Source organism: Amphibalanus amphitrite, unplaced genomic scaffold, assembly GCF_019059575.1.
Source record: "Amphibalanus amphitrite isolate SeventyFive unplaced genomic scaffold, NRLGWU_Aamphi_draft 000082F_arrow, whole genome shotgun sequence".
NCBI classification, from domain to species: Eukaryota; Metazoa; Arthropoda; class Thecostraca; order Balanomorpha; family Balanidae; genus Amphibalanus; species Amphibalanus amphitrite.
Window position 1 is genome coordinate 181,339 of NW_024881578.1, and position 23,662 is coordinate 205,000.

Genomic DNA, 23,662 nt, shown 5'->3' on the forward strand with positions numbered 1-23,662 from the left:
CTTTGAAAAATAGGTCAATAGGTCACGTGATCAAAATTTTCAAAAATTGAAAATCCGAGATAGCCAAATTGTTTGTTGGCTGATTGTGAGTTGAACCATATCAAGTTTTTATCGTAGAAAACCAATAGTTTCTGAGTTATAGGCCGCCAAACATAGGGCTGCAGCGCGACCTACTGGAATTGCCCCAGGCTATATCTCGGAAACCGTTGTTCGAAGAAAAAAATCCTTGCCACAGCTGGCTTCCCCGCCCATCACAACCCTTTACACCAGTTTTCAAGGAAAAATAAAATATGAGGGTGCAAATTTAATTTTTTATTTGTCGATTTGTCGTGGAACGCCCCATCAGCGGCAGTCGTTGTCGTTAGTCTGCGGTATTTACTGAGAACATGTTGTAGGTTCCGGAGCCCCGCCTCAATGACTGAGGTCGGCAAGGCCGCGCCCCACTCCCGGCCGGCCCACGGAGCTCGCTCACGTCACTCCGTGCACTCAGAGTTCGGACAAAACTCTCGGATCGTGTCGTGGACCTTGCTCCCAATGACAGGAGTGATACTAAACCACCGGCAATCGGCCCAATCTGGCCGGAGCCGTGTAATTGGTAGTAATGCGGAGATCATGAGCGGCCGGCGGGCCGCGGCGGCTGCCGGTTCCCGGGTCACGTTTACACGGGTCTCTAGAGAGCGGGGGGGTCCACCCCCTACCTCAGTGGGGCACACCCAGACACCGCGGCAGTCGGCTCTGAGGGCGGGGAGTAGCGAGGACCGGCCGGCTGGCTTCCGGTGGGGGCTGGCCCATGGTCAGTCTGGCCTTACAGACGGCAGCAGCAACACGGAAACAGTGCAAGGGAAGTAACGGAACGCCCAGTGGAGCAGGTCGTTTTATATAACACCACGGCACAATGCGCCCATTGCATTATGGAGATAGCAATTCTAAAGCGTAAGGACGAAATGGAAAACGGAGACGGGACAGCTTGCAGATTCAACGATGAACGACGTAAATGAATTGATACAAGAAAACTCCACCCAAAACTGCAACGGAATCTGTGTCCGTTACGTCAGAATGACGTCCTATTCGTTCCGGTGACAGCGAACGCTGCGCAAATTTTGCTGGGACTGCGATCAAAGAAACTGAGCCACGCCAGTCAGACGGTCCACGTAATTCGGACCCAAAGAACCTGTAATGATATAGGGGCTTACTTCTGCGCACCTGGTCAGACAGGGTACTTAGGCGTGATCACAGACTGGATAATGCAACAGTCCCAGCGATTTAAGGCCCGATTGAAACGGACAGATTGCCCGATATTTCGATAATCGGCTCCTAAACATATTAAATGGTAATGTTTAATCGTAAAGGGGGACATCCTGGTTCATATTTTACGTCATCGTCATTGCGACGAGAATTGGACTCGCCATTTAGGCATGGATTTGGTACGTAAGCCTTTTCAGCTACTAAGAAGCTTGCAGAATCATTATGCATAAAAATATGAAATCACATCAGGTGAACATACGTGTATTTAAGTTGTCTTTGTGCGAAATAATTAATGCCCGCTGACAATAAATATGTGAAATCAGCGTTCACGGTCCAGCTAAGGGGCAACAAAGCGTCCTTGCGGTAGCGGCCCACTGCGCCACCAAAGAAATCCCTCGCTGGCTGTAGCGTAACATAGTTGGCCGATCCATTCACTGATAGCCCCGGCCCTTTCTCCTAAACACAGTTATGGAGCTGCTCTCAAACACATAATTACGGAATTGCCGTAACGCCGTAGCCACCACGCTATCGTTTTGTTGTTCTCCTCACCGCCATAATAGAATGGAAAATGCATGAGAAAGCACCCGTGACGTCACGACGTCCAGTGCACAATGTGAAGTCATATCTCCGAGCGTTGCCTGTGACGTCACACGGTCAGGAATCCCACCCGGTCACTGGCTCAATTACCTCTACAACACCAGTTTACGCAGGTGTCAAATACTACAAAATTCCACTCAACGCATGCGCCACTCATTTTTCACTGGCGACTAAAACGTCTTAGGTGTCCCGTTCTCGGCACGGAAAACCCCGCCCGGCGTTCCGCCACAGCTCTCAATTATAAGAATTACTGCAGCTCAATTATACTACACACGGTCTCATGTAGCGGACCCACCCCTCCAGACCGGGCTGAGTGTTATAATCCACTGTCCGGCTCTCCCCGCGAGCGGCGGCTCTCTGGACCGTTCGCCTGATGAGCCGGCCGCCGATTAGCATAAGTGACTCATGAGTAGGCCGGTGGCCGCCGAGACGGGAGAAGTCGGGCGCCCTTGGAGCATACACGGGCCGGCCTTGGAGGGCGCTACATCAAAACACGGCTCGCCAGTGCGGAATGGAGGTCAGCGCGACGAGCGAGAGAGACGGAAAGGAGACCGAGCGAGCGAGAGAGACACAGAAGGGAGACGGCGAGCGAGCGAGAGAAACACAGAAAGGAGACCGAGCGAGCGAGATACAGACAGGAAACGGCGAGAGAGACACAGACAGGAGACCGAGCGAGCGAGACACAGACAGGAGACCGAGCGAGAGAGACACAGAAAACAGGCGGCGAGCGAGATACAGAAAGGAGGCCGAGCGAGCGAGAGTCGCTAAGCGTCAGTTAGGCAGTCAGTGAACGACAGCCGCCGAACGACAGTGAGCCTAGCGACAGTCACAGTCGTCAGTCACAGTCACCGAGCAGCAGTCACGCCCCCCCCCCTCCCCCGGGAGAACAGGCGTCTGCTCTCGACTGCCTGCCCCGCCCAGTGTTAACCTGGAAGTGAACTGCCCATGGGGTTTATGTGTCTGTCAACGGCGAATATCTGGTAGAAGATGCAAGGTTAAAATAGTAGCTATTCAAGGGGCATTTACCACACTTTGTGAGACTGGACAAAAAGCTCGCTGGATGTCACAAGTAGATGAGAGCTACTCGCCACACCGAGCTCATTAACCCGCGCCCGGCTGGGGGTCCTGGATTTCCACGCCCTGCTGGGGGGGAGGGTGTTTGAACACCCCCCTTCTAACTCGGCTCCTGGGCCACGTAGCGAAACGCGGAAGGCGGCGTTCGAAAGAGCGCCAAAAATAATGACGAAATCACTTCGGTCACTTTTTTGGTCAGGTCAAAGGTCAGGTCACCAGAGGTCATTGAAGGCAAAATTTCGCCGATTTTCAGGTCAAATGTCGACAATTTCCAGGAAGCCAACGCATAACTCGGGAACCAATAAAGCTACAGCGCCGCGGAAAAGCGCATTCGATAGCCCTATTAGCGCCCTTTCTGATTAATTCTCTCAGATTTGACCTATCGCCAACGGTTTTGCCTGCAGGGGGCAAAAACTGCAAAAATAGCCGATTTTTTCGGAAACAGTTTTTCTGCAATAACTTTTGACCCAAGCCTTGTACGAGCTTACTTTTACCGGCATCGTGTTCCTCTCGTCAAGACGCATCGAATGAACTATAACTTGACCTTGAAAGGTCAACTTGAAAATTTGACCTCAGGTCAATGTCATGAACTGACCGGAAAGGGTCATGTTGCATATCAGTCGATCCGTATCGTCGAGCTGAACACATCTAAGGCGTTTTCATCGCTCTAGCATGCCTCTATCAAAAGTTATTTGCGAAAAACTGTTAGATACCATTCGTGACCTAAGATGACCTCAGGGCATAAACAGGGGTCACGAACACCATTTTCATGTTCAGTGTGTCTAAACCACTTGTAATTCAGTGTTTGGGAGTGTTTATAATGTCTTTGGTCCAAAAGAGGCGCATTTCAATTTTCTCCCATTGACTTATAATGGGGAGGTCGCAAAATTGACCTGACCTTAGGTCACCGATATCAAAATTCCAAGATATACATTTGATAGATACTGTTACCCTCATCAATCGCTGAAAGTTTCAAAGCGATCGGTCACTCGGTGTAGCTATGGAAGACATTGAAACTTTTTATGAGGTGAGGTCACTTCAAGTGACCTGGTGACCTGACCTTGAATGACCTTGGTCTGAAATTTTCACAACATGTGTAGAATTGATGTATGATAAGGTGTACCAAAATTGAGATATTCGCAAAAAACCACAAGGGGGGTGTTCAAACACCCCCCCCCCCCAGCAGGGCGCGGGTTAACAAAGACATTAGCAAAATGCATTCACAAATAATTAGATGACGGAGCGAATAACAGAATCGAACTGTCACAAGGTAATAGGACAAGGTCAGCAGAAATGTAAATGAGTTCATCAGTCATCCAGCGAAAATGCGAGACAAATCGACCTATAGTCGGCGAGATTGTTGTCGCCTGTAGTCTAGATTGGCGTCAAATCTAGACAAATTCAACTAACAAATACCAGTCTGCTGGAAGAACGGAATGATGCTAGCGATGCTCAATACTTCCATAAAAGATTTGTCGAAAAATGGCAACTACAATAAAAAAGATGTACCTATACATCAGTACTGAATTGATGCTTAAAAGTATATCTTCCGTGTATCACAATAGTCAACATAGCAGCGCGTGCTTACATGCAGTCGTACACAAGTACTGGTATATCAGCAACGCGGAAACAAAGCGCTCCAACACTAATCCACGCTATCACTAGGGACCGGTCTACATAGACTCGCATGCAGCAAGCGTCGCACGAGCGAATGCTTGTGGAGGCTCTTGTCATGTTTAAAGGGACTGTCCCACCTTAACATTAGATTTGAGTTGAGATAGCCATCTTGATGGACGTTCTTTGAAAATCAGTGCCGTGAAAACCGTTTCTCCAGCAATTACTTCATCGCAAAGAAATTTGAGTTTGATTTTGACATCTGTGCAAATAAGTGCCACAATGTATTGGTATAGGCACTTAAATCTGATGACGTCATCAGGCTTTCGAACGTCCGTTAAATGTTTGACTAAAACGTTTTGTAGCACGCGGTGGTATATGCTGCGTTGCGCGCAACAAATGCCGCACTTTTAAATAAAGTCGCTAGGAACAGCGGAGATCCCAAAAAGTAAACAAAAGTAAAAGTCTAATATCTTGAAACCCGGTGAATATTTTTCGGTGAAATTTGGTAGATATTCGTTTTCGCTCTTTCTGAACCGAGCGACATCACTTTCATGCCAATTCATAAACTTTTTTAAAGGTGGGAGGGTCCCTTTAATCGTCACTGCCATTTGAGAGATTCAGCCCTAAGAGGGTAAAAAGTCCCCGGTGGCCGACTGTCAATGCCGCCGTCCGCAGCAGTCAATTGTTGACAGTCACGTGAGAGCCACTGAACGTCATGGCAGGCATTACACTCTTCAATTGGCGACAGTGCATTCACTACATGACACCGGCCAGACGGCGGGCCAAGCTGCTATGCGCCTGAGACAAGCGATTGGGTGTGAGTTTGGAGAGTTAAATAATCTTACACGGAACACCGCACTCACGACGAAATTTCTGATTATTTGAACACTTCAAAGGCAATTAAAAACTTTCGAAGGAGGGCGAGGCATTCTATGACATCGTGGGAACCAGAAAGCAGCCTAATACCCAAGCCCAGGATTCTTTTTCAGGCACTTGGCACGCCTAAGATGTAGGTACTGCACATTAGAGGCGGGCAGGACCGGCATTTCCCTGTGTGTTCTGTGAAAACCAGAGGTGCAGGGTCGAAGTACGGCGTGTCAACATGCCAGGCTGCCATTCACTAATGACTGCAAAAGGAGACAGCAATTAGCGGGGCATTCAGTCACGGGCCAGCGTTCACCAGATGAATAACCCGCGTTCAAACGAAGTCGGCCGTGTCGGAAAGAGGAAGGAACAATTCGTTACTGACACCTGGCATTCAATACAGGCACCGCATGCTGGCATGCAGTGAAACCGACAATGCCAAAAAGGAGGAAGCATTTGTGAGATTACGATGATTGCGTTTCACTTACACCATGCTAAGCAATTAAACACTGCTCAGCGTATGGTCAACGGAAACACTTCATATGAAAGTAGTCGACAGCCACAAGGGACAGGCCAAGTTATGTAAGCAATACCATTACTCTACGAATAAATGACCATTGCGAACTTGTGGCATGACACCAAGGCTGACGACGCTCAGTTTGGCCACACCCAGCACACGGCAAATTAAACTCGCAAAGGTCCATTTCAGCCAAAATGCAGGTGCGGCTTCCCTAATGTTCAACTGCGGAGAGAAGCCGCACCGCAAACGTGAGGTTTACAACGACCAGCTACCAATAAGCACTGCACCTGGCCGAAACGCAAACCTGATACGCCAAACGGTTCACAGTGTGTTCAAATAAGCGCCACTTCGGAAGCCCATACCGTGAGAAGGACAGGCGCGGAACGTACGCCTGGGCAGTTCTGCGGTGGAGAGATATCCGGAAATTCTGCTCAATGATAAGCTCACACGATTAGTGGACGTTGGATTGTCATAGACGGTACTTAGCCGCTCCAGAGCATACCAGAGTTCCAAATTTGATGGCTGTGTGGGGCTATGGTCGGTCACCCTTCAGACGTCAGAGGTGCAATAAAAGACAAAAATGCGCAGCGAAGGAGGCTCGCTATGGATGCGTGCTTATATGACCATCTTTAAAAATACACCAGCCCGAAATAAAACGCAGAAATCGCCACCAAAAAGACCCGGGACGAAGGCCGTTCTGCACTGCCAGCGGTTCAGAATGCCGCTCACCACCAAAGCCCAAGCATTTAGATAAATTATTAATGCATTTAGATAAATAAATATATGTACTATCGAGTAAAGCCAGTTGAAACAGTGGCCAAGGCTGTCAATTTTATCACATTTAAACAGTTTCAGAAGGTTGTGAATGACAAAACCCTATCCTCAAAATAAATAAAGATGTTGTGAGCAAACTTCAGTCTGCCATCGATTGGGAGATTGTAGCCGGAAGAGGAGGATCATGATGTTACCGCGCCGGGCTTCTGGTTCTGGCCAATCGCAATGGCCTACACGCTGGAGTTCCACCCACACCAGCGTCGTGTTTATATAAAAGTCTATCACAAAATGTCATTCGATATCAAGACGTCTGTCTCGACAGTGTCCCAAATCTTCGCCCTTGAGCACATTAATTCATAAAATCGTGTTTATTTCGAAACACTAAACATTATAAGAAAAATATAATAAGAAGGTTTAGATATTTGTATTGAATGTAATCGTTGGACTAAGTTGAGTTATTTACATCAAGATAAGGACCCGAGTCGTTTATCCCTGTTTTGCTGCTTTCCCAATCTGGTACGGAAATGACAGTTGAAAGTCGTTTACAAAGAAATATCAACGCAAGGTCCTCTAGGCTAATAAGACATCAGCACCAATCAAGGAAAACTTTGTGGGGTAAAGGAAAATAAACTCCAAAAACATAAATTATCTCTTCCATCAAGAAATGTTTGGGGGCTTTTACGTGCTAGCTTGTATTCAATCGCCTCTAAAGCGTCATTCAGATGTCTGTCCGCAGATATGGTATGATGCTGGCGATAAGACGTATCAGTAAACAGTACCTCGAACGACAATATAAGATAGGTAAACGCTCAACTATTTGTAAACAAACAAGTATAATCCCCGATAAAAGCATTCGCATTTCGGCGCGCTAAGTCTCCGTTTCCTGCCTCTTGCTGATAAGGCGAGATGGAGAGATGGAGAGATGGAGAGACGAAGAGAGGAAGAGAGAACCGCAACTGAAAGAACAACCCTTACTATCTGAAGCATATGCTCGACCCTCGCCTTTCGCCCCACCCTTGGACAAATGCAGCGGCTCGGACCCGAACAGCCCTCCAAAGGCCAGCCTGCAGCCGTCATTCACACCAGAGTATGCAGTCTGAGCCATTCACGGCTCGGTCTAATTGAATGTCTAAACAAACCAAGTGCACTGCCGCCGGAGAGCCGATACCCGGCGGCCCTCACGCCCGTAAAAAGGCCGCAGTAAAGGCGCCTTCGAAGACGGTAACTGGGTTAATGGACATGGGGGAACGGGAATGGAACGTGTTGATGCACGGTAGAACAAAGCGGGCACGAGGCACGAGCAACTCGAGCTACCAGAATGGCGGGGTGTCAGCGGACCAGAGGAGCGCATTGGTGGTGCTCGTGAAAAACCTATACGCCCGGAATATCTTGCTGGTGGCTAGGATATTGATTCATGCTTGTGCACATTACAATTTAAGCAAGCTGTAACGTGATTTTATTTTATCCCACAGTCGGTATGGCCTGTCCTGAGAACAGAGCTTGATAGGCACCTTCACTGAAACCATGAATGCTGGTAACGCGTGGGCCAATGATGTGTAACAACATGTAGCGACATTCACCAAACCGCGAGTAATCGATCGACAGCGAGTCGCAGACGCGGCGGCCCGGGCCTCCGCTCCGGGCGCATCCATTAAAAGGACATTTGGGAGCACACCTGGGCGCCGCCCACCTTCATTAGAGCAGAGGACCGCCCTCTGATGACCTCATACATCCGCTGCCCGGCGGTCGGTTACGTCACCGGACATTGGAACAGACGGGCTGGGTTGACCGAGAGGCGATCGACGGCCCAGGCGCTCCATCGCAGCCTTACTACGTGGGAATGTGGGAGCGCCGAGAGAATGGGCATCTTGTCTATCTCGATATACAATGTATACGATATGTACAATGTATACAATGTCTATACGATATACGATGTATGAGAGGACAATAGATATAAACTTCATGCTTATCTAAATGCAGTCTCAAATCAGTTGCCGATGCTAGCGTGTTCCATCAACTCTGTCTTCCGCTGAACTATCAACGCCGGACCTCCAATCCCACCCGAAACCCCTCCCCTCCCCTCTCCTCCAGCCCAGCCACCAACCCCCGCCGGTCACTTCCGATCACCGACTGGCCACGATCACTCCCGATCCCCGGCGCGGGCAGTCCCGATCCCTCCCGATCCGATTTCACCGGCGCAGCGGCGGGTCCCGGACGGCCGGCCAGCAGCCGACGGCACCTGTCCTGTCCCCGCCGCGGGCGGGCGCGGCGGGCGGGAGCGCTGCCGAGCCTCCCATCCACAGAGAGACCGAGTGGGGCAGAGACCGCCGTCTTCTCTTATCGACAGAGAGAGATCAGCACAGGGTACGGACAAGCGGTAGCGGCCGCCGCTGGAGTCGCGGTGGCCGGCGGTAGGGGGAGATGGGCCACTCCATCACTGGGAGCCGATCAGAAGCAGCGGCCCGGCGCAGAGAGCACCCCGCCGCGACGCACAGAGGCTGCGTGGCACCCCGGTGGGTCGGGTCGTCCCCCGCCGAGCCGACCGCCGCCGCTTAACCAGCGGACATCACCGAGCCTATGAGGTCACCATTGTCAGCAGCGGCGCCCCGGTCAGCGCGCCGCCGAACATTGATCGATTCAATACCCGGCCGGGTCAAAACAGCCGCCCCCGGAGCCGTTTGAGGCCGACCCCATCAGCCGCGGACGGCGGGTCAAAGCAGTCTCTATCGGAGGGGTCCCAGCCGGACCCCATCCACCGCGGACGACACAGCGCTGCGCCACCGAGCCCCACCGAGCGACCAGCCCGGCCGCTCAGCACCCGTTCTCACCATTACCTGGCGCACAAGGCCAGGGGAGCCGGCGGCGACGGCTGACGGACAGCAAGTCGTGCCGCAGGCTAACCGCCGACGCACGCTCCCAGATTACAAACACACACACAACAGCCCGCCGGCCGGCCGCCACGGGTGCGTATTATTTAGGCCAGGGTTCATAATGTCCAGGGCACAATGTGTCCAGTGCTCGAAATGGCCAGTGCCTTGAATTGGCCAGTGTTCACATTGTCCAGGGATTACATGGTCCAAAAGTGGCCAACTGGCTGCAGATAGGGTAAATTCAAAGAGGCCAGGGTTCATAATGTCCAGGGCACGATGTGTCCAGTGTTCAAAATGGCCAGGGTTCATAATGTCCAGGGCACGATGTGTCCAGTGTTCGAAATGGCCAGGGTTCATAATGTCCAGGGCACGATGTGTCCAGTGTTCAAAATGGCCAGTGCCTTGAATGGGCCAGAGTTCATAGTGTCCAGGGATTACATAGTCAACCCAACCTAACCTAACCTAACCTAACCTAACCTAACCTAACCTAACCTAACCTAACCTAACTTAACCTAACCTAACCTAACCTAACCTAACCTAACCTAACCTAACCTAACCTAACCTAACCTAACCTAACCTAACCTAAGGTAATGATGTTTGCCTAAATCGTAGATTAATCATTGCCGCTTTGTACCGCCCGCCTCGTCGCACCGTCGCTGCACTTGATGCCGACTTCACTCTTTTAGAGCAGCAGTATCAGCATGCTCTGATTCATTGCCCAGAGTGTGACGTAGTGCTTGCCGGAGATTTAAACTGTGATTGGCTTGCGGCTGGACCCTCGAAGCGAGCTCTCAGCGACTTTGTATCTAAATATTCTATGTTTCACCACATCAACGAACCGACATTCTCATCCGGCTCTGCCATAGACGTCATCATCACTAACCGAGAGATCGTAGCTCGAAGGGGAACTCGATTTTGCCATTTTAGCCCTCACCTTTTTACTCGTGTACTGATCAGTGTCCCTCGTTTTCGTCTCAAGCCACGCGTCGTGCAATGTCGTTCTTTTAAACGCTTCAACATGCAGTCTTTTGATGCGGATTTACTAGCTGTCGACTGGTCCTGCGTCTTTGCAGCCTCAAACATTTCTGATGCATGGTCTCATTTTATTCGTCTTTTCGCCCCCATTGTTCAGCGTCACGCCCCTGTCCGAACTGTGAAGCTGCGCAACCCCTCCGCTCCCCCCATCTCGGACGACACGCGTCAGCTTCTGGCTGACCGCGCCCGAGCGCTGCGCCTGTGGGGTCGCGGGTCTGATAGATACCGGGAGGCGAACCGTTTGGCCCGCGCTGCCTTCAGAGCGGACAAGCGGCGCCATATCGGACACCGCGTGTCTCAGCAGGGACGTGGGTCTGTCTGGCGCTGCGCGGCTGACATCTTGGGCAGTAAAACGACAGCGTGCACGATACCACCTACCATCTCCGCCGAACAGATGAACGAATTTTTTGTCCATGTCGGCCCACGCGTTGCCGCCGAGCTCGCCGCGCAGGGTCCGCCCCCCTCACTTCCCCCGCGACTGCCCAGGGTGGGAGCCTGCGCCTTCCGGCTACATCCGATCACGCTCAGCACCCTACATGCCATCATCAGCTCCATGAGCAACTCCCCGTCCCGCGGATCTGACGGACTTTGCATTCGGACCATCAAGCTATCCTTCAACGCCATCAGTCACGTCCTCCTCCATATCGTCAACCTCTCCCTCATCTCCAATATCTTCCCGGAATCCTGGAAGCATTCCCTCGTCCATCCCATCCACAAGTCCGGTGATCCTGCCGATCCTTCCAACTACCGTCCTATTTCTATCATCCCAGTCCTTGCCAAAATAGTGGAGCGGGCAGTTCAGCGCCAACTCTACTACTACCTTTCCTCCAACCATCTCCTCTCCCCAACCCAACATGGCTTCCGTCCGCAGCACTCTACCGAGACCGCCCTCACGTGCGTCACCGACAGCATCCTTGCTGCTACAGATTCTGGCCTTCTCTCCATTCTTTGTCTCATTGACCTTAGCAAGTGTTTCGATGTTATCAGTCATGCTAAATTGCTCGAAAAACTCCAGCTGCTGGGCGTCGACACATCCTGGTTTCAAAATTATCTCTCCGGTCATTCGCAGAGTGTAAGCCTCACTTCCTCTGATGGCCGCGTCAAAATCTCACCTCCTCTACCCATCAACCAGGGCGTTTTTCAAGGTTCTAGCCTCGGCCCTGTCCTCTTCTGCGCGTTTGCCAACGACCTGAGCTTGTACGTCTCCGATGGACTGGTTATCCAGTACGCCGATGACACCCAGGTCTTGGTTTCCGGCCCTAAATCTGCTCTTCCAGCGCTTGCATCGCGCATGGAAAGCACCCTTTCCTCTCTTGGCAACTACTTCCTTGCGAACGGCTTAAAGGTTAACGTAAACAAATTCGAGCTCATCACTTTTGGTTCTAGACAAAATTTGCGCAACCTCCCGACGATTAAAATCAGATACCAGGACACGTGCCTGACGCCCAGCACTGAGGTCAAAAATCTTGGTGTGGCCTTCGACCAGCACCTGTCATGGGACGCTCATGTGAGGGCTGTCTCGCGTAGATGCTGCGGCATCCTCGCAACACTATCCCACCTCCGCCACTTCCTTCCTCCTGACACCCTTCCCGAGATAGTCACCGCCCTGGCCGTCTCGCACATCCGCTATTGCCTCTCTGTTTACGGCAGCGGCAGCGCTGGCAACCTCGCAACCATCCAGAAGCTGCTCAACTTTGCGGCTCGCGTGATCGCGGGAAAACGAAAGTTTGACCGTGTGTCAGCTGTGCGAGACAGGCTGGGGTGGCTCGACTCGTCTCAACTCTTCCAATACCAATCCCTCTGCCTCCTTGACAAAGTCCTCTCCTCTAGCCAGCCCGAATGCATCGCCCGTCAGGTCTGCCTCAACCGGGACCATCATGGCCATGTCCGGCACACCAGACAGGACGATCTCCTGCACGTGCCACCCATCCGTTCGGAGGCGGGCCGGCGACGGTTTGTATACCGCTCTCCCCACCTCATGAACGATCTGCCCATGTCGGTGCGGAACCAGCGAGGTCCGCGGTTCAGGCGAGCCCTGAAGGCCCACCTACTCTCGAGACGAGACACGTGATGAACGCGTTTTTAATCATGATGCCGTGCAGGTGATGTTTTTTATCCTGAGCTATATGTATATTTTAGGTTGTGTAACATCGTGAGTGTGTATTTTACCCTGCATGTTATGATCCGATTTTATTGACGTGAAGGCCATAATAGCCACTTGTCTTGTGGATGGCTCTTTAATAAACTACTACAGGGATAAGGAAATAGTTTCTCGCATGAATAGATTGCAAGCAATAGTAAATCAAATATTTTTAGGTTAAGTGGTTACCTATGCATCAGGCTTCAGGCCTTCGGCCTGAAGCCAGATACATAACCACTTAACCTAAAAATATTTGATTTACTATTGCCTGTAATCTCTCCTAAGGCATTGCCTTCGGCACTGCACTGCTTTGCATTGAGCTGATTCCGTGTTTTTTACATAATGACGTCACTTTCAGTGACTATGTAATCCCTGGACATTATGAACTCTGGCCCATTCAAGGCACTGGCCATTTTGAACACTGGACACATCGTGCCCTGGACATTATGAACCCTGGCCATTTCGAATACTGGACACATCGTGCCCTGGACATTTTGAACCCTGGCCATTTTGAACACTGGACACATCGTGCCCTGGACATTATGAACCCTGGCCTCTTTGAATATACCCTATCTGCAGCCAGTTGGCCACATTTGGACCATGCAATCCCTGGACATTATGAACTCTGGCCCATTCAAGGCACTGGCCATTTTGACACTGGGCATAGCGTACCCTGGACATTATGAACCCTGGCCAGAATGAATGCTCCCCGGCCGCCACATGGGCCGGGCCCGGGCGGCAGCGCACACAGAGGCCCCGTGGGGTGGGCCGAGTTGCACTGTGATGGGTGCATGGTTTCGAGGGACGATTTTTGTGATGAGTTGACTTTGTGACGCTGATATGACGAGCAGATGTGTCAGTGCACTGTAATGCCGAAAGGGATGTTCCCAAAACCAGCTCTCTCTACCCCCCGGCAATGTTCTGGGAGCGCAGGATGAGTAAGCTGCGCTCCTGTAGAACCCTGCGCCCAATCCTCGTCTAGCTCGGACGCGCGAGCGATGCGGGTTAGTCTAACTCCCAGACTCCCAGCTGCACGTCCGCTCCGCGAGCAGCAATGTATTAGCAATGCGGTGAGGGCAGACTTCTGAGCCCCACACTCGCCGCCACCAATATACACGACAGCCCAAAGGCTCAGCTATCAACCTGACTCAGCGTGAGCACGCCGTCATCACCAGCCATCAGCCATCGCGCCCCCGCTCGCCTCAGGCCGGAGCTGGCAGTGACACCACCTGATCGTCATGTCCGGTACGGGGGCGGACCGATGGACCCTCGGACCGACGTGAGCGGAGGTGCGCGCGGTCGCATCGTTTTCGTAACCGGCCAACCATTAGGGTTGCGTTCCCGGCCGAACGCACTGGTGAAGCAAGGGAAGGCGGTCGCCCTGGGCGGTCACTGCGGCCGGCGCTCCACACAATCAGACCGGCAGCGTTGAGTCATCGCCGGACGGTCACAAACACAACCGACAGGCGACACAGTCACAGTCAACTCACAAACGGTCACAAACAGTAACAGTCACAAACACAGCCTCCGGATCGGTAACAACGGCAGGCAATGTCTTTTGCTGGCACTATTGTTTTTGTTAATTGGGGCTTTAGGGCGCACCGACTGCTAAGGTCATTTTACGCCCAATTACTGAGCTGGCACTACCGCCGGCAGTGGACATTGCACTAGCGCCGGTAAAGGCAGTCAGTCACCAGATCAGTCCAAAGCAGTCAAAGGCAGCCCTACCAGAATTCGTCCACGACTCCACATCATAGCATGCAATCAAGTGTAGCAGGTCCAAAATAACGTCACTTTTGTCAGAGACGGTCATCAGTCAGCGACAGTTGCATATGGTCGTCAGCAGTCGGCAGTGATGGCGTGTGTCGCGCCCCGTGGCACCCGGTTACACCGGTGTCGCAGACGGCAGCGGTCACAGGCGGCGCCGTCAAAGACACATATCACCTCCGAAATGTCCCCATCGCCACCGCGCGACAGGCCGCCGCCGGCCGGCACTCAAACGTGGCAACAGGTTAGTCACGCTTAGTCAACGCCCCTCACATTTCACGAGTGGCGGCGGTCACGGAGAGCCCAGTTGTCACGAGGTCTCACGGACATAAATGGGCCACTTGCGGCGCCTTTACTGGTGGCCCCTGAGGCACACGACGGATTCGTTCCAGAAAAGTTACTGTGCCTGAAGTGACTGGTACGGACGTGGAAGGAAAATGGAAATCCAGATCATATATCAATCATCTGATTTTGAATTTTTCACGTCAGTGTCCGAGCTAACCAACCGTTGCTGAACAGTGCCAACCGCAACCATCAGCAGAGCACTTCCCGGACTTGATCTGGTCTGGAACCTTATCCGATAGCCGAGGCAGGGTTTAAACGAAACAAACGGCGAAGTCCGAAGCGGTTTAAAACAGGCTCTCACTGCTGACCGGTTTAGCTGGTTGACCCTCTCCCGACGGAGGGCGCCCTCTCCTCCCTCGACCCTCTCCCGACGGACCCATTACGGCAAAAAAAAAATGTCAAACAGTGAATAGCGCCCATTCGACAATGTGAGCTATTTGAAAGTGAAGTTTGTTTCTCAAAAAGTTTGTTTTATTTCGAATCCGGAATTTACTTTTAGATAGAATGAGAGTGAGGTTAATTTTCTTACTATTTGAAAGTGAGATCAAATACAAGAAACACCGGGATCACAAAATAATTTCCCATGATTCCTCACATTGCGAAGGAGGGAAATATTCAAATCAAAGAGAACCAAGCCATCAGATGTCACAGTGAAACACGAGTATTTGAGATATTGCACATTGTAACGCTGATTCAAGGAGATACGAGCTTCATGAAGATCACAGTGATGGCGGTCTGATGAAGATAAAACAAATCCGAAGTGGCTCTCATGGATACCTGAGCCTGTTCGGATTGCACAATGAAAAAGAGGTTAATTATCCTGGCGAGCCGAGTCCATAATAAGCCGGGTCAGATTCGGGCACACATGGACACGTATTCGTCTCAGAAGAACCATACCATATGCCCACGAACCACACCATAGGAGACGGCCCGCGAGCATTAACACCTGACGCACGGACTACGGAGTAACTCCCCACGGCACGGCGCACCGGCCCGGCCCCAATGGCACTGAAATGAAAATGACGAGCCATAACGCGAGACGCAGAGCTCCTTAGCGCCACGGGTGGCGCGCCTGCACCAAGACACCGCGCTGAGAGGCGCGCCTCAATGGTGATGGTGACGACCAGGAGAGCGGCTGTAGCAGAGGAGCGGCGAGGCCGGGGTGGTAACGGCTGCTTCAGCTCTGTCCGACATCAGGGTATACCACCACCACAGCCAGGGGCTGGAACAGGAGACTCATTCTTTCAGTATCTTCGGCTGCATCAAATTGACACCTTGTGTCCAAACAAAAATTTCGGAGCCACCATAAGTGCCAGTAGATCACTCGTAAGCAGCAAATAGGCTGGAATATAAGCCTACATTAAATCGAAAAATAAAAAATGTCTTGCAATCGGTGCCTGGCTGAGGTATTTCCTCTATCAGCCAGTAAAGATCACCTGCATGTCGACAATGAACGGCTAACCGATACCATAAACCACCATCACGTCCTTGTTCCATGCTGCGAGCACATAAACCATACCGGCGAGGACGGCCGTTCAGACCTGTCGGCTCGGACGGCCGTTCAGACCTGTCGGCTCGGACGGCCGTTCAGACCTGTCGGCTCGGACGGCCGTTCAGACCTGTCGGCTCGGACGGCCGTTCAGACCTGTCGGCTCGGACGGCAGTTCAGAGCTGTCGGCTCGGACGGTGACGGACCGTCCGGAGCCCGCCCACACCGCCGACCTGCGCCCGGAGCCCATACAGCTCCCCGGTCAGCGCCGTTCGACTGCCATTAGCGGCGCTAACGGCCGATCAGTTCAGCGCGGCGCGATCGCCGCCGAGGCCGCGCCCACACGCCGCGCACAGTCACGCCGTGGGGATCCGCGCCGCGGAGGAGCCCAGAGCAGTTGAGCATGTGGTGCGCCGTGCATACTGAGCCGGCCTCAATGGGAGGGAATGCCGACAGGTCAGCACTGCGCGCACCCACGACGGGCAGAGATGAAGGAGTGGGCCCGTGTGATCACTTGGAGAGGTTTGATTGGAAAATATCACGCGGTTCAGAGAAGACACACGGCAAAAGGGTTCCAGACAATTGGCGAACTTCATTGCACTTCACTGTGCCAAAACTGAAGACATACTGGCGTCTGACTCACAAGACGCACCCCGATGAAGATAGAACACCTGGCAGCCACAAAACACGTCGGGCGAAACCTCGTCCCGGCCGCATCCTTCTCCATCACCCTCTGTATACATCAAAGGCGCCCGGTGACCTGTAGATGCCGTCGGTGCCGACCCTGACCCAGTGCCGGGTGTCGGCTGACCCGAGCCGAGCCGATGGCACCCGGTAGGCACTGACAGCACCGCCGGCCTGTCAGCCTTCACCCAGTGGCGGTGCGCGCGGCGCCGGCTCTCCTTGCACGCATCCGCACCGCGACGGGCATCTGGCGACCCACCCGACCACGCCCTTCGTCCAGCTGCCGCCAAAACGTGCGCAAAAACGCACACCACAGAAAAACAAGCCGGTCATGTGCCGCGGAGGCCTTCGACATCGACATACGCAGATCAGGTGCGCAGTGGAGACGGCGGTGGCGGCGGTGGGGCTCGGTTTCACCGCTCGAACACGCAGCCAATCGTCAGGGGATCGTCTCCTGCCATGTGCAAACGGTCTCCGCGCGGGGGATCCGGGCCGAACTCTGTGTCGGAGAGGGTAACCGTTCGGCGACTGACATGGCTCTGACATGGCTCAGAGATCAGAGTCGCTAACCGACACGGGGTGGATCCCGGAAAGTGCCGGACCTCGGTCCTGGATCGGAGAATCGAGCCGAGTTCCGGTCCGAGAACCGCCTGGCCCCGATCAGCCCGAGCAGCGCTGGCCCGGAGCGCCCCTGGGCGGTCTGTTCAATTTGACAGCGTCAGACCACCGGTACTGCTAGCCGCGGCGTGCACAAATGACCTGTGCATAGCTGTCGTGCACAGAGGTCAGTCAGGCGACCTGTGCACAAGGTCGCCCGATTAGCCTGGTATTCGGCGGCTGTTTGGACGCGAACCGACCCCACCCGACGGCCGGTGCATTGGTGCCGGGACCGACCGTGTTTACCGAGACCGGGAGGGTGGGGCCCTGGTAGGACTGATTCGTCAGTAACAAACTAGCAATGCATGCTCGAGTATGCAATGTTCTATAGCCGGTCTAAAGCGACTGAAGTTCGACGGTACAATCGGGAAGAGGCACGAAAAGAGGCACCACCGAGATTCGAACTCGGGATCTCCTGTTTACTAGACAGGCGCTTTAACCAACTAAGCCATGGCGCCGTGGACGCCGCCGAGCATACGTAAAATCGGGCCTGTGTTACAAATCATCCGTAGAGCGTGCGGCTTCCATGGCTATGTACGGTAACAAAATAACAGGGAATCTTATCTCATCCAACGTCAAACGACACTATCGAACGTATACAAATTTACGCACATCACTGGCAGACTTAACACCAGCCATGAATCGGCACTGTGGAGCGATGACACCGACAAGAAACTACCACACGAAATCACCACGGCACGGGCCACAATCCACACAGGTCTGTTTACACGTCCATTGCGAAATGGCACGGCACAGCACGGCGTTCAATGTTCATCACCCAATCTGGACCTGCCCGGGGGCTATCGGTCCCATTGACACCACACAGTGGCCGGCCCACAGACCCAGATCTGGAGCTGGCGGCAGCGTCTTCAGAGGCCCGGCACGTCGCTCCCACACCTTTGTAGCGCCTAGCGCCGCCAGTCCCATTCCCGCTATACACCGAGCTTCTCCGCGCGTCTCGCGACTCCATCGCGGCCTCCTCGAACGCAGCACTCGTAATGCCAAAAGCACCAGCGGCTGGGTGTCAATCCCCGCCAGCTAATTAGCATTATTAGCACCCCCGGCGCCGCGCCGCCCTGACAGTCGGTCGACCGAACTCGGTCCAACTCGGCCAAGAATTCGTTCGATTACGTAAGAGGGGCGAATGCAGGGGGCCGTGAGCTGGCAGTGGGCCGGGTAGGGGGGGGGGGGGGCGACCTTAACCTTGCGCCGTTATCGACAGGAGGGGGGGATGGGATAGTAGTGCCAACTGCCACTCACTCTCCGCGGACTGCCGCCGTGGCTCTCGCGGGTTTCATCACAGTCCGTCACCGAGGGTCTCTCTAACGGACGGACGGTGTTACGGTGGACCGACACGGCGGCCACAGAGGACCGAGTGCAGGCGCGGGCCGGGTAATGAGCGCAGCACATGTGGAGCACAACTTATGGCGGACAAGCCGCTTGTATAGCAGCCTGCCCAGACTATCTCGACAGCCGAAATAACGATCAACACTTAGCAGTAATATTTGATGACAGTTTGGATAAGCAGTAAATGGAAATGAAAGCTTGAAATAACTGCAACAATGCAAGCTAATTCAAAAATATATCAAAAAGTCTGACAACCATGACAACACTTGATTGCATATGGTTTGCAAAATACGTACAATTGGACGTCGTTTCATAACTCAGCTATCGTTATCTAGATCAGGATGCATAACTATGGCCGGCCGCCCTGACGCTTTGGCCGCAGCTACTGACCAGCGCCTAATGCATGCACGGGAAACGGGCGATGTAGAGCGACAGACAGGCTGGCCCCGGCTGGCCACAGAAAACAGGACATCCAGCCACACCACTGTTGGCGCAGGGCGTTATAACCCATCCGAGCCCCACCGTCAGCTGCCATTACCTTTCTACTCGCACTGCCTTGAGCTGCGAACTCGCTGCCACATAAAATGCTGCGATGCGGCAACAGGGTCAGTGAATACCCCAGTCACCTTCTGTGTCACATCCCGGCCTTTAAATCATCCCCCGCCTATTACACGCACACGGCCATGCGAGCCGGCGGTTACGCAAAGATAAACAGGCCATTTCCACAGGCACAGTGGCGGGATTAATTGACCGATTTACCAGGCGGTGGTTAATTGTTAAACGGAGCGTTCAGTGCGTTTGGAGCGGGCAAACAATCACCGGGTGAGGGCCGCCGGCCGTCCGTTCACTGCGGCTGGCCGGACTGACGGCGGCGTAAAAAAGAGCCGACAGAGCTGTGGTTCGGGATCAGGGTTGCGTTATGTAGTTGAAAAAGGACATTTTCTAAACACTTTAGTGAAAATTATGATGTTAGAAAATGACCTTATGCTCATGATACAATGAAATGATAATAAAATATGCTCAAACTAGCCATAGCTCACCTTCAACGTAAGTGAAAATTGTGCAAAATGGAAAGTAAAAGGCGCACTACGCAGTACGCATAAAACACCCCCCTTGAATGGCAAGAAGCCTGCTAGACGTGACTATCGGAAACCATCCACATACCGGACTAATTATCTGGAGTGGCTAACTGCCAATTAAGCCGCGGCCCATCCGAGGCAGCAGGCCACCGCTCAGTCCCGGGACACCCGGGCCGCGGGGAGGCTCAGCGGCACGCTCACGGGCTAGTGCAGTGGCGCAACCGCTCACACGGCAGCGCAACCGCGCCGCGCGCGCGCGCGCGCACTTTTTGGCGCCGGCGGCGGATGATGGTCCGACCGGGTCTGCTTTCACGCGGTGCACGGCGTCGGGGGCCGTTTTTGCGGTCCGATCGGTCCCGGGTGCGGCAGTACGTGCGGACGGTGAGCAATCCGTGCCGCTGAGGTGGCCGACACGGCGCCACACGCGTAAACATGACACCGCACGTGCCGCCGCATACGCACACCGTGTGATCAGGGGACAGGGGTGCTAAGCGTGAAGAATGACACAGACCTGGTGTCCCAGTGGTGGGCCGTGCTCCGCTGGTAGCTACAGTCGACTTTGGGAAACCTTCAAGACACAATAAACCTTTCAACGCTCTAAGGATACGCCCATTGCCCAATCAAGCCAACGATGGTAAATAGATTTCCGAAAATCTGTGATAGTAAAATAAACAAAACACCTATTCTCTTAACCGCCAAGCTGATGGCATGTGACATCGCCAGTGTCATGTACCGACTACCCTTCACACACCGGTCACACTTGCCACCCATTGCGACACACGGCACGGCGATGGGCTCCATCATCTGGCCATTTGTCATCGCCGGCAGAGCGAGTTACCGCGGCGCATAAACGCTGGGCACGCCGGACCCCGAGGTGCCGCCGCTCCCCGACGCGCGCAGAGGACACGCATAAAAAACTGGTGACTAAGAGCATGTCTTTTGATGCGCTGAGCTGCTTAGTGCGCAGAGGGCATGATGACCGCGTATAATATAAAATTTCGTTATTATTCACGTTCAGTTTATCATTTGCCAATACAGATCAGTCACAATTTACCACCAGATGACGAAACACTGGAATGGAGGCGGAGCAGTAACGCTACCGAATCAATAATGCTACCGAAGGAGTGTCAAATGTGTGTTATAGTGTCAACAAGGACACTGGCTGACACCGAGTAGCACAACATCGGAAAGGAACAAAACCAACCAACTTGTCGCCAGAATCATCCCGTCACCCCCGCTGGCGACCATTGAAATGTAAATTATGACAGGGAATAGCGCGAAGCGCGACCCTGACATTTCTGCGTTTGGAGCCGATTGAAGCACTTCGGGCAACAGCCAACAGGCACCAGAAAGCCAGAACAATGACGGGCTGTGTGTAAACAACTTTCGACATGCAAATGACGCAGTCATTTGGGAGGCCGAGGTATTGTATTCAGATGAGACGCGGTCGTGTCTTCATTGATACCGGGGAAGATGATAACGGGTCCCGACCGACAGACCGACCGAAACCGCCGACCAAAGACACACAAGGAAAGCGGCATCGACATTCAGCAGGCTGACCTCGCTCAATCGACTCTGTGGTCTCGTTATGATGTCAATCAGAACGGTCGGCCGGTCACATCAAACGGCCGGCCGTACCAAACACCCACCGGGGTTCTCCGTAATCCGTACAGTACGGTTCCCCGTTCTCCGTACCACCCGCACCACGTCCGTGTCAGGGGTCACGTGCGCGGACCACAGCGAGCGCAGTCAATGTCGCATAAACGCCAATAACTGCACATGTTTCACGGCAAATGCATCGGCATTCATAGTAGGACCTCATCGAACCGAGCGGCGACGTGCGTCCCAGCCACCCGTCCGGACGTTATTCATGGGACGCTTTCAATGGAGCACACAGCCTTCATTCCAGTCACGATCCAATGAAAGGTCACAGTCATCTTCAATCTGAGCTAATATTTCAATAAGGTAATGTTTTACTTTACAGCAGCAATTAAACTGTCCATCTACCCGCTGCCGCTTTCGGAAAGTACCAAAAAGTGTTTCTTCTTCTTCTTCTTCTTGTCCCCTTGATTTGCAACACAGGAAAAACTCTCACGTCTTCCCCAGCTTAAGAAGCCGTTAGTATGAGTCCGTTCGATTCACCCAGGTATGCAGTGGAAAGTGGCCAGATTCACCGTGCCGCACCCAACAGAGGAGGGTGGGAACGGAACCACTCCCGGCGCTGTCAGTGACTCCGCTCACATCTCACACTCAGAGACACTGTAAGCACATCTGACTACCTCCCCAGTCAGTTATATCCATCACTGAACAGGTGCACGCCGTGCACGCCATGCACTGAACGGCAGCCCGCTATACCATTGGACATTGGACATCAATATCATTGGCAATGTTGGTAGGGACACCTGCTGCCTTTTTAAGTGCTAAGCGTTTCCAGCCTGAGATCACAGGCGACAATAAAGAAAGCATGAGACAATGCCTCAGACATATGATGCATAAGACCACAGGCGTACTTAATTTTTGAAGCAATGGTGATTTAAAGTGCCCGTAGGCCACTTCACTGAAATGTGCGTGAACTGCGAGGCACATGGCCACAAAATTTATCAGAATCACCAAGCATTTAATTTGACGGCGGTATATGGGAGAAAAAGACGTCGCCTAGGTCACCTTTTCAGATTCTCCTGGCACCGTTACCATCAGACGATGAACGTGCTCATTGTTTCCGACTCCCGCGGTAGCCCTGGGCCTGTACATACGACGGGAAGTGGTCAGCGAGCACGGACCGCTGCCGGCCTTCAGAAGGCAGCAGCCGTGGCTGCAGTCCGGTGGGAGGAGGTGGCCGCGGTACCACGGAGTAGTGAGGCAGGGACCGACCGTACCGAACGACCCAGACAGGAAGAGAGCGCGCGGACAGAGCCGACAGAAGGAAGTGGCCAGACTGAGGTCGATCGCAGTCGGGTTCAGCCGCCACACAGGGAGTCACAGGCGGCTCAGAGAGGTCACTCGGGGTCACACCAGGTGGTGAGGTCATCCGTTTGTCTGACACATGTCACCCATCACGGTGGACATGCTGGGAAATATGCTAATTACCGCTTAGCGTCATTGACAACATCGCTAAGTGCAGGTGTTTATTCAAACTTCCCACTGACGTGAAATGTCATTGACCAAACAGGGAACCCGATCCCCACATGACTTAACAAAAACACGTCTACGATCCTAACATAGCGCCGCCGGACCTGACTGAAGGGTGGGCCAGTGCTCTCTGGCGGGAGAGGTTAAACTGCCGACGGTTCCGGGTCCCCATCGTGGGACAATAAAACAGCGCTCGTAAAACTCTCCCAAACGTCCGAAACACGGTGCATATTTACGGAGGCACGGCGCGGGCATCCACCGCTGGTCTCGACTGGTCGGACCGATTGATCGGTTAGTCTCTGTGGGGTTATTCAACAGTCAGCCTTCTGTCTTCCTCAAGAAAGGAAGGACAGACGGGACGGAATCCGCAGAATTGGTCAGCTTTCTTTTCAGGAAGGAGCAGCAAACGAGACCGCCCGCGTCCGGTGT

General features: G+C 53.1%; 1 protein-coding gene and 1 non-coding gene across 2 annotated transcripts in view; both read right to left on the reverse strand.

Annotated features, from left to right (window-relative positions):
* Positions 1-23,662, reverse strand: part of LOC122379682 (neurofilament heavy polypeptide-like) — a 110,139-nt gene that overhangs the window by 12,310 nt on the left and 74,167 nt on the right. The gene's annotated exons all lie outside the window — the stretch shown is intronic.
* On the reverse strand, positions 18,063-18,136 carry Trnat-agu. The gene has a single exon. It is a non-coding gene; the product is annotated as a tRNA-Thr (tRNA).